The sequence below is a fragment of the Echinops telfairi genome, unplaced genomic scaffold, assembly GCF_000313985.2.
Source record: "Echinops telfairi isolate 266 unplaced genomic scaffold, ASM31398v2 ScPeMD7_40;HRSCAF=151, whole genome shotgun sequence".
NCBI classification, from domain to species: Eukaryota; Metazoa; Chordata; class Mammalia; order Afrosoricida; family Tenrecidae; genus Echinops; species Echinops telfairi.
In genome coordinates this window covers 117,808-128,594 of record NW_022103938.1, presented here as the reverse complement: position 1 = coordinate 128,594, position 10,787 = coordinate 117,808, and the positions used below count along the sequence as shown (strand labels likewise).

Sequence of the window (10,787 nt, the reverse complement as noted above, 5' to 3'; positions counted from 1 at the left end):
TTGCCTGAAACGTGCAGTTGTCCAGACTGGGGGTGAGCTCATCCAATGGGGCTCCAGCTACCAAAGTGAGAGAAAGGCTCCGACTTGTGAATGAAGTCTTACTCATTGACTTTTGTGTTGTTGTTGTTGTTGTTTTGACCGATAACAGCGCCCCCTGGGTTTATTTGTACAAACAGCACACAAAGATACCAACACCATGCCAGAGGCAGCCCAGGGCTCACATCAGTCCCTCTCACCCGCACACGGAGAACTCTACTTTGTGGGTGCCTGGACACCTTTGGGAGCTTGAGCTGGGGCCAGGGCACCTTTGGGAGTTGGAGCCTGGGCGCCTTTGGGAGCTTCTGCTGGAGTCGAGGCCTTGGCTGGAGTGTCAGCCTTGCTTTGTGCCTTGCCCTTGGGCTGGCAGAGCCTCAAACCCTTGGCAATATGTGCCCGAGCCTGCTTGCCAAGCTTTGGGTGGGCGATGTAGGCCAGTTGGCTGAGCTTGCAGTTGACGTCCATTGGGATCTTGGCCTTGACCTCCGTGGGCTTCACAAGGTCCTTGATGACCTCTGCGTGAGCAGCTGTGGCCTTGGCGCTGTTGGCCTGCATTTTCTTCGGGCCCTTCTTGGTGTGCTTCTTGGGGAAGTGCATGTTCCTCAGGAACTTGAGGTCCACCCCCTTAGGAGATTCGTATCATTGTGATCGGGGGTTTTGATACCGTTTCGGTGCCATTTCCAGGATTGGTCGTTCTTGGACTTGGCCATGCCTGCATGGACACCTGCTGCTGCCGGAATGCCAGGGACCGGAAGAGCACTCGTTTACTTTTTACACTTCCCTTTTCTTTTCTCTTTTGTCACCAAAAGAAATGTACTTGCGTCCTTTCCATTTCTTCTACCTCTGTTCATTTAGAATGTACTACAGCGCCTTTTAGCTCTGTTCATTCATTGGAAAAGATCTCTTTATCCGAGCAGCTGTGACCTTTGCATGTGAAAGGGCACTTATTAGTTCGGAAGCTACTTGAGCATTAAAATGTAACACAGCACACACTTGTCTCTACGATACTCCTCTCTTCTAGCTTTCATTACAATACACAACACTGCTTTGTGTTCTGATTTCCAGTCCTTATCGCCTCTGAATCCATAACCTTCCCTTCAAGACTTGATCCAAGGCCCCTTCCTAGACTCAGGTGTGTGTTATTAATGTCCAAAATAGTAGGATAGGCATTTGTTTGGTTGTTTCTATTGTCCGATAAAAAGTTACAGTCTCAGAAACTCAGACAGGGGCAGTTCTACCCTGTCTTAAAGGGTCCTCTGGGTTGGCATCAACTTGAGGGAAGTGAGTTTGGTTTTTGGTTTATTATCCAAAATAAAAACTCTTAGATCACAAGATAGCTGATAAGTGGGGTGTAGGTCTACATGTTTTCTTTCTCTGCCCAGAAGCTTGACCTCCTTTTTGCATTCTAAAATTCTCAGCGTAGTGTCAACTAAATGATGAATCTTTTAAGACATTGTTACATATCCTGAGCATTTTTTGGTAGGGAATAGATCTTTTAATCCTCACAATTTGTGTATTCTCAAGATGATTCCAACTCACAGTGATTCTAGAGGACAGAGTAGGACTTCCGTGGAGGATTTCTGTGGTAGGCACATAATCTGTTGCCAACTTGCGAAGGAGTAGAGTCTAGCCTGTCAATCAGGTCATAGCCAATGAGGCCTCTCCTGAGGATGCTGGGAACTCTTCTGCTTCATCTCCCTGTGAGACATTCCTGTCAACAAGCCACATGGAGCTATACTGATGGCAGCCAGAGCCTTGGAGCTGGAGCAGCCACATGGAGACCCACACCAGCGCTAAGATGCTTCTACCACCATTGGATCCACAAGACTTTACAACCACTGGCCTGTGATCTTCCTGCAATCATGTCATTGCATGTGTTAAATGAGTCTGAAGGGGAATTTACAGACTGGTATAGGATATATGGGCTAATATCAAACTTATGAACTTGTGGATTTGATCTGGACTGGGCTGGGATGTTTTCTTAATGTACAATTGCTCTTTGACCTAAAGTTCTCTCTTACACACATATGAGTGTATATGAATTGATTTAGTCAACACAGACTAACCCAATTTCCAAGGCTAAGTCTTTATGGCTGTAGCCACATCTCTCCCAGGCTATAGCCATTGACCTTTGATTTATCAGCAAAGCTGTTAACCATCTAACCATTGCCATCCCCTGCTCCTCCTCGTGAATTAGGTACTATTATTATCCCGTGCAGCCAGCTGCTACTATCACATAATGTAGTCCTGAGTCAGAAATGACTTCATGCCAACTATCTGTCCTTGGTGGTGGGGCCTTTTGGTTTTTAGTTTGGTTGGTTTTCTCTTTGCTTCTAGGGTCTTTTGTTTCTTAGTCCCATTTTATAGGGGTGGAAATCTAGACTTAGAGAAATTCAAGTGGGATTGGAGATAGGCTCAAGTACCAAGTGGGCTTCACAGAGAGCTTTGTACCTTGACTTTGTGTGATTTGACTAATGTCTATCTACCTCACCAGTCTGTAAACTCCCCAGGGCACCCAATATCACTAACACCTAGCAAAGTGCCTGGAATTTGGTGGACGATCAGTCAATGTCCATTACATTATGAATGTAAATGAAAAACAAAACCGTTTTCTTTACTTGCTCCTGGGACCAGAGACAGCAACAGCCAAACCCACATGTCTTGCCTGCCACACAGGCCCTCAATCTCACACACACACACCCCTGAGATAACGGTGAGACTCTCTGGATAAAAGTCTTGGTGACTAATTTCCTTCCTAGAACTAGAGAAGGTCTCTGAAGGCACCTGGCAGCTGAAGGGTTCATGTGATGAGCTTGACATGAAACTTAGAGACCCCTCTCTGCCAGCGCTTCATCTTCCCCTGCCATTCTCATACCACGGACGTGCGGACACTACCTTCTTCACCCAAGAAGATCATTTCTGTGTCCACGAATCCCATCCAGTTCGTCCACCAGGCTACGCGTTTTTATCATTTGTGAAACCTTGCCAGTTGCCACATAAATGATTCCATCTTGCTCAAACATCTACAGCCTTTGACTCTATTCTCTATTCCTTGAACTCTAAATACATGCAATTGTCAACCAACCCAAATGCCCCCCCCAAAAAAAATAGATCATGACTTGAGCAGCTAGTAGGTTTGAACCACTGGCCTGATGGATAGCAGCCCAATGCCCAAACCTCTGGGCTCCCTGGCCTCCTTAAAAGATCATCATTGGAATCCACGTCTTTTCACATGTCTTCCTCCCTTCTCAAAATCAAGAGAAGAGAACAGAGAGGAAAGGCACCTGATGCCCACCAAGAAAGAGTTGGGAGCGGGAGCATGTGCCTCGGACCCAGGGTTCCTATAGTGACCACCTCCAGACGCAGGGCAGGATTGATGCCAAAACACATGAAGATCTCCGCAGGGCACAGGGCCCACAAAGGTTAGAAGGAAACAACCAAGCTATGTAGTGAGAACATTTACAACTTAATCATTGAAAAAAAGGGTTTTCTTTAAATAGGCTCAAAACGAGAAAAGAAAAAGGATCATTTTCAGATTAAATGAACGTGCAACATAATTATTTTGGGGGGACATGCAAGTAGAAAATTACGGGGGAAAAGAATATTACAATGAGACCCTAAACTCATAAAATAGACCCCTAAAATGGTAGCAGTTAGTTGTATGTAGTGTAGTGGGTAACAGTTTAGCTCAGCAGTTCTCGACTGTGGGTTGCAACCCCTTTGGGGGTTGAATGACCCTTTCACAGGGGCCGCCCAATTCATAACAGCAAAATACAGTGATGAAGTAGCAATGAAAATAATGTTATGGTTGGGAGTCACCGCCACATGAGGAACTGTATGAAAGGGTCGCAGCATGAGGAAGGTTGAGACCCCCTCAATAGCTAAACTTTAGCTGTTAAAAGCTAGACCCGCCTGTCAAACCCACAGCCACTCAGCTAGAGGAAGGTGAGACTGGCTGTTGTCATTGACACTGTACTAACCTCTTATGCTTTAAATTTTAAAACTTACTTGACAACACGTGGAAATCAAGAAACTGAGCCCTAGGCTTCTACTGATGAAGAAAAAAACCAGAACCAAATATCGTTTGGGATGGTGTGTGACATGAATGAATGCGAAAATATGACTGAATGATTTAGATAAGATATGTTGAAGAGCAAACTTTTCATTGTCTGTATACTTCCCACAATAAACAAAATTAAGCCCAAACAACTTTTCTATTTTAAAAATTTGCAAATAAATTTTCTGTAACACCAAATGTGGAGAATTTTAAAATTCATATATTGTTTGAAAACATCCTTTTTACTGATTACAAGAATCTACATATAGTCTCCTCCCTGGGGAATGGACAGCAGAGAAGAGGGCGGGGGGAGACATAGGACAGTGTAACATATGACAAAATAATAATAATTTATGAATTATGAAGGGTTCATAAGGGAGGGGGAGGGGAGGGAGGGGGAAAATGAGGAGCCGATATTAAGGGCTCAAGTAGAATGATGATGGCAACAAACGTACATATGTGCTTGACACAATGGATGTATGGATCATGATAAGAATTGTATGAGCCCCCAATAAAATGATTTAAAAAGAAAAAAAAAGAAAACATCCTTTTTTATGATCGTACCATATTTTATCTATAAGGGTATTGTTTTTCTATATTTACCTTTATGTTTAAGTCCCAGAAGTGGAATTACAAAGTTGAGGCATTTAAAACAAATTGAATCATGTTTTCTGGCTACCCTATAAAAAGTGGGACATTATCTGTACTGACCCAATCTCCTGAGTGACAGCTGTCAGTTGAAGCTGTGCTAGCTTCTTCAGAGAAGTTCCTACCTCCCTGACCAGTCATTGCTTCCACCCTGAAGCTAAGTGAGCCTTGCCAAAGGCCTTTGCGACTAAAGTATGTATTTTGCCTTCGCATGAATATTAAAAGTGCACTACTTATACCATATTCCCCTCTAAAACACCAGCTGTGTGGCCTCTAAGATGTTTAAATTTGTAACCCTGCTTTATCTTTCTTTATTGATTGCTTTCACAGCTTCCTCTACCAGCCATAAGGACTTCTGGGGATGCTGTGGATTAAGTGTTTGCCTGCTAATTACAGATCAATGGTTCAAGTCCACCAGCAGCTGCATGTTGGAGAAAATAGGCTGTTAGTCTCAGAAATCCTGAGTAGCAGATCTTTTCTACCCAATGGGATCACTTGGGTAGGAATGGACTAGCTGGCACTGGGTGGGTAATCCAGATGAAGCAGTTCACCAGGTCTTTTCCATCGTACTGGTGGGTATGTCTGAAGCATCAGCCTTTTGGTTGAAGGTCCAGCACTTAAACACATTTCCTATTTATAACATCCAAGCATTTTTCTGTTCAGTTTACACATATTTTTGCTCATATATTTATCACAACAGTTCCGAGGCAATCTTGTTACACTTAAGGAAATGGAGGCACAGAAATAGGGTGGAACAATTTGTCACATAACTAGTGGATATACCTAGGATTCAGATTCTGGTTGTTTGAGTTCATATCTGAAACCAAATAAACTGGAAAAACTCTAAAAAAAACATTAATGGGTTTATACCCCACTCCCGGTACCAGAAAACAATAACCAAAAAAACAAAAACTTGCAAACAGAAAAAACCACTGACTTACAAGGAAGAACAAAATGTTCTAGAATTGAAATATGACAATTGTACAACTCTTCTTGATATGCTTGAATTACTGAATTGAATGACATGTGGATAAAGTGCTATTAAAACTTAATAAATAAATAAATCATATTGAATTTTGGGATTCCAAAGTCTTTAACAAAAATGCACATTACCTTATTGGGACCTTAAAGTTTCCTCATTTTCCTCATCCTCTTCAAACTTACCTCTTTCTAGTATCTTCAAAAATGCTTCCTTAAGTTTGAGTTCCTCTTTCCAGTGATGCAATTTGCCTTAGTTTTAAATAAGCTTCTTATCTACTTCTGGAAGGCAGAGACCTCTAACTCCCTTTCTACCCCATTCCAATAAGCAGAATACGCTGAAGTTCTGGAATATTCCAAGTAAGCTGTTTAAAGGTAGTATCATTAGTATTGACAACTTTATCTGACTACCAGCTCATTAGAGAAACAGCTAAGGTCAAAGTACAGAAAATTAACAGAAATGCTAGATTTCTCTCTTTGCACCTCACCAGATTGTCCCAGCCCTCTACCTTGTAAACTCACATTTTTCTTCCTTATTACCCAACACCTGCTCAGCCTCCAAGGAACTTGTGGGCCAATATCACTAATTCCAGAACAATCCAATACATTTGCTAAAATCTGTTCAGCATTACTAGATAAGCTTCCCTGTAGGGGGTGGTAGTGCTGGTGAAGTTGTGGGTGTGGGGATTACACCTAATAGAGACTGAAAAGAGAGTCAAAGAGCCCTGAGGATAGGGTGGGGTAAGGGGAGTAGTATTCTGGTAACAAAGGCGTTCTCAAAGTCTAGTCTAACTCCAAGTCGACTTTTGCTTGATAATTCTGTTTGGTTTACCTTTCTGCACTAGGAGACCTTGCATTTTGGTAAACATAATAATTCAGTGCTTGCCTATTAGAAGGTTTTTGTTAATGTGAGCCCTTCTGATGAACCAATGCTGAGTCACAAACCGGACTTGCAGGGAGCCAGCAATGATGGGTACAGGGGAAGAGTGAGTGTTCTAAAATGGACCACGAGGAGTGTGTAGCTTTTCTGGTCGTGTTTGATCAAATTTGTATCTGAGAGAATTACTGCCAGGTGAATGATAGACAAATAATAATGGGGTAGAAGGGAAAAGAAGAAGGAAATATATGTGTGTGTGTGTGTGTGTGTGTATGTGTGTAAATGCAACAAGGAAGCAGATGAACTCTACTTAAATCTTATCTCAGTACAAGAAAGTTCTGTTCTAATAATGTGGTAATGTATGATACTCACCTTCCTGACATGATCGCTGAAGACAAAATGGGTGCATAAGCAAATGTGATGAAGAAAGTTCATGGTATCCAGCTATTAAAAGATATAGCATCTGCGGTCTTATAGGCTTATACTTAAACAAGCGGCCATCTAGCAGGGAAGCAACAAAGCCCACATGGCTTGAGAAGCACACCAGCCTGCGATCATGAGGTGTCAATGGGAAGAGGTATCAGAAGTTCAAAAAACATGAAGGAGAGTGGATGTAGTGGAGATCCAAAGTCCATTAGCAAGACATTTAGACAGCCCCTCTCAGAAGGGCCACATGGAACGGATGATAAATCCAGGGCGTGGTATAGTACTGATGAACCACATAACTATCCTCTAGTTCTTTAAGATTTCCTCCCCTTACTATTAAGGGCTTTATGTGTTAGAATTGTGTATGTTCATTTGTATATTTAAGATCGCTTGGTACATGGTAATCAAGATAGATGACTCCTCAGAGACACTGAGAGGAATAAGGGTTCCCAGAGGGTATGGGGAGTGGTGGTGGTAGTATTGATGATTGCATAACCCCACATGATCACATGATGGGATTGAACAGCAGAATTGTATGGGAAGGGAAGGGATATATTGGAATGAGTAAGATATCTCAAAAATATTACATATATATATTAGAAAAAAGAAAACAGGCTTGGTTTTCCTTTTTTATTGCAGCATTCTTGTAACTGTCCAATATTATTAATGTGCTTTCATCACTGGTGTTAAGGATGAATCTACTAAGATATGTTAAGAATTGCCCTTACTGGGAATCCAGGACAGAGGAAACCCTCAGAACCAATGCTGAGAGTGGCAATACCAGGAGCATGGAGGGATGGTGGGGTAGAAAGAGGGAACCGATTACAAGGATCTACATATAAACCCCTCCCTGGGGGATGGACAACAGAACAGTGGGTGAAGGGAGATGTCGGACAGTGTAAGACATGACAAAATAATAATAATTTATAAATTATCAAGGGTTCATAAGGGAGAGTGGGCGGGGAGGGGGAAAATGAAGAGCTGATACCAAGGGCTTAAGTAGAAAGCAAATGTTTTGAGAATGATGATGGCAACAAATGTACAAATGTGCTTGACACAATAGATGTATATATGGATTGTGGTAAGAGTTGTACTAGCCCCCAATAAAATTTTTAAAAAAACAAACACTGTCCCTACTGCACAGCACTGTGTTAGAATAGTGTGTTTCAAATTTTAAGGGTTGTTGATGGCACAATGAGTTAAGCGTTACTCAGCTAACTGCAAGGTCGACAGTTGACTCAAGGGAGAAGAATAAAGATGTGGACTTCAGCTCCCACAAAGATTTGCAGTTGTAGAAACTCTGTATAGGGGCACTATGCCAGAACTCACTTAATGGTCATTTGCTTTGAACATTTTAGGGCGCAGAAGAATCAGGTTGGTGGGTGCCATTGAGTTGATTTGACTCATAGTGACCTTATGTACAACAGAACAAAACGCCAGCCCATCCTGAGCCAGCCTCACAAGAGACTCATGAAACAGCAAAAACAAAAGAAAAAAAACCCCAGATTTCTAAGATTACTAGGTGCTGCCCCCACCCAAATATTCTGATTCTGTAGATTTAGAGGGAGGTGTCCACCTAGCTCAAGAATTTGCATTTCTGACAAACTGCCCCGGGTGCTAATGCTAATGGTGCTGGTACTGGAACTGTACTGAGTGGTATCGAACTAGGTTAAAGGAACATCCAAATCCAAGAAAGCCCAATCAATGCCCTTGAGAAGACTCCAGCTCATAGTGACCAAGCCTACAGGACCAGCTGGTTTCCCGGATGGTGAACTTCACAGACGCAGATTACTTCATCTTTATGGAGGGTGGAGGAGCCACTGATGGCTTTGAACCACTGACCTTGCTGTGCTTAACCAACTGCCGCCAGCACTCCTTTATGAGAATAGAACACACACACACACACACACACACACACACACTCAGTCAAAACCCCAACTCCGCACCATCAAATCGATCCTGACTGATAGCAACCCTTTTAGGACTGGGTAGAACTCCTCTGAATTTCCGAAACTAAAAACTCAAACAAAGAACACGACAAAAACTGCTGTGGAAGAGGCGAGGTACAGGGTAATGGAGCACATCAGAGGGAAATGAAGACTTGGTCAGGAAGGCATGAATAAGAAGCCCGTGAAGAAAATATTTTATTTGACATTGATAACCCCTCATTTCACAATCATGTAAAACATATTTGGATACATATTACTTGCTGGGCAATAAAGGTTGGTTTGAAAACAACAGCAAAAAGCAGAACGCTATGGAGAGCTAATCGGATGGCCACCCTGAGTGAGAACCAACAGCAACTGGCTCGGGTTGTTTTGTTTTGGGGGGAAGTTGCTTATGTTCTTTGGCTGCAGCAGGCGAAGTGGAGAAAACCATGCTGTGCGGGTCGTCATAACAACACAGGTGACTTGGGAGCTGGGCTAAGGCACCCAGCTGCTAAAGGAAAGATCCGTGCTTTGAACTCAGGTCTTCTCTGCGACTCAGGAGCACATGGTGACAGTGTCTGCCTTGGATGCTCTCTGGAGCAGCTCTGTCCTGCCCTCTGCGGCCTAAAGAGTGGAACTCGGCTCATGGCTGTGGGGTGGTTTGTTTTTTCTAGAAGATCCAGCTCTATACTCATTGACTTACAGGACTTGGAGCAAGAAGTCGCACCACCTTGTTGTTTTTCGGGTTTATTTTGTTTGTCCCGGGGCATTGCACTAGACTATTTAAATGTAAGGAAACATTCTTATTTGCTTCTAAAGCAGGAGTTCACACTTTAGCCCATTTCTTCATCAACAAATAATAACCTAGCTCTTGCTATTTGTCAGTTATTATTTGAGAACAATAGTTCTCCCACTTTAGTATGCATAAGCATCACCTGGAGAAGTCGTTAAAACAGAAATTTACACATACACACACACCCCTACCCCTCACCAGATTGCTACTCACTCAAGAATCCTGTGGTAAAACCCATCACCTAGTGCTTCTAGCAGCATCTAGGTGATGCTGATGTTAATCTGTAGACTACTGGTTTAGGACGGAAGACCATCCTAAACAGAAAAGGCAGATGTCACCATAATTGTCCTCAAGGAGCTTAAAGAGAGTGAGGAGACAGAGGACAGATAGGTAGGTAGGACACAGATTGCTGGACAGATGGAAGACATATTGTATAGTTGATAATAATGTGCTAATAAGCAGAATAATAAAGCGGAGGGTAGGAAGTGAACGACATTGAAAATGTGATAGTTGAGTAAAGATTTAAAGGAGGTGTGAGATCAAGCAGGTTCGATTCAAGGGGATATATGATCCAGCAAGAGAGAAAACCAGTTTCATCTGGTTGATTCTGACTCAGTGGCCCTCCATTGGGCTTTTGAGGCTGTCAGCCTTTACAGGCACAGACAGCACCACCTTAAACATAAGGACAAAAATCCTGATTTTGGAGTTTCCCCAACTTGTAGCAGAATCAACAAGGAGCTTAGAGGGGTGGAGAGAATGGTAGGAGGTAAGTGTGAGAGAATTACAAGGCCGGAGGAGGACTGTTCTGAAGGGTGAAAAGCCAAGGCAGGTTTTTGAACAAAGGAATGACTAAGTTGGACTTCTCTTTTTTAAAAAAAGCAAAATTATTCTGGGCAATGCGTTCCGACTAGATGATAGGGAGACTAGGGTGCAAAGTGGGTGACCAGGTAGAGGACTTTAGGAAAATCCAGGTGATAGATGGTAATTCTGTCAGATTTGTAGCCCTGAAATCTTTAGAAGAGCTCCCGTGCAGCATGGGCGGCA

At 42.8% G+C, this 10,787-nt stretch overlaps 1 pseudogene; it reads right to left on the bottom strand.

Moving 5' to 3' along the window:
• Positions 1–252: 252 nt before the first annotated feature.
• LOC101649476 lies at positions 253–746 on the bottom strand (annotated as a pseudogene).
• Positions 747–10,787: the final 10,041 nt, after the last annotated feature.